Raw genomic sequence first — 1,024 nt, 5'->3', positions numbered from 1 at the left:
TTCGAGATCAAACCGGCTTTCATTAGCCTTGTGGAGAGGAAGCAATTTGGGGTAAGTCCTTTGGAGGATCCCAATTTTCATGTGCAAAAATTTTGTGACTATTGCTCCATGATCCGGCAAACGGGCGTCACTCAAGCCCAAATAAGGGAAATACTTTTCCCTTTCTCTTTGAAGGACAAGGCCAAGCTTTGGATCAATAGCCTTGACCGCACCGCCATGGGAATCACCAATTGGGAGACTTTGGCTCTTGCTTTTTATCAAAAGTTTTTTCCACCGGAGAAAACTCAAACTTTGAGGAGCCAAATTACCGAATTCCATCAACAAGCTCTTGAGAGCTTATATGAGGCTTGGGAGAGGTACAAAGAGCTTCAAAGACAATGCCCACATCATGGGCTAGATGATTGGTTTCTAGCAATAACGTTCTACAATGGATGTTGTGCCGAGTCCCGAAGGATTCTTGATTCCGCCAACAATGGGCGGTTTGATCAAATTGACACCGACCTTGCTCATGCCACGATCGAATCTATGGCGGTCCATGATGCCAATATGTCAATTCTCGATTTGTGCCATCTAAAGGTAAAGAATAATCCTATAACAACACCGTTTTGCTAGCTGAAATTGCTTTGCACCAACAACAATTGGCGGAAAGGGATGCTAGAGATTCCGTTCAACAAGTCAATGCCATGTCCTCAACAAGCCAAATCGTTGTGTATGAAGGTTGCGGAGGTGCGGGTCACTATGCCGCTCATTGCCAAGCCCCCATTGAAGAGGTAAATGCCTTTCTAGCTTTAAGACAAAATGCACAAAATGCTTATCCACCGGGTACATTCTCAAACACATATAACCTAAATTCAAGATTTCACCCGAATATGTCTTATAGAAGCAACAATGTGCTAAATCCTCAACCACAACCCCCACCACAACAAAATGCCTATGTCCCTCAACAACAAAAATATATCCCTCCACCGGGTTATCAAAATCAGCAAAGGCCACCACAAAACAATTTCCAACAAACTCAACCTCC

The 1,024-nt window shown here is 43.8% G+C and overlaps 1 non-coding gene across 1 annotated transcript; it reads right to left on the bottom strand.

Moving 5' to 3' along the window:
* Window positions 1-288: 288 nt before the first annotated feature.
* LOC141635047 (small nucleolar RNA R71) lies at window positions 289-395 on the bottom strand. The gene has a single exon (XR_012539755.1). It is a non-coding gene; the product is annotated as a small nucleolar RNA R71 (small nucleolar RNA).
* Between the last annotated feature and the right edge of the window lie 629 nt (window positions 396-1,024).

The sequence above is a fragment of the Silene latifolia genome, chromosome Y (assembly GCF_048544455.1).
Source record: "Silene latifolia isolate original U9 population chromosome Y, ASM4854445v1, whole genome shotgun sequence".
NCBI classification, from domain to species: Eukaryota; Viridiplantae; Streptophyta; class Magnoliopsida; order Caryophyllales; family Caryophyllaceae; genus Silene; species Silene latifolia.
Note: the sequence above shows the minus strand (reverse complement) of the source record. Positions and strands in the feature narration are given on the sequence as shown.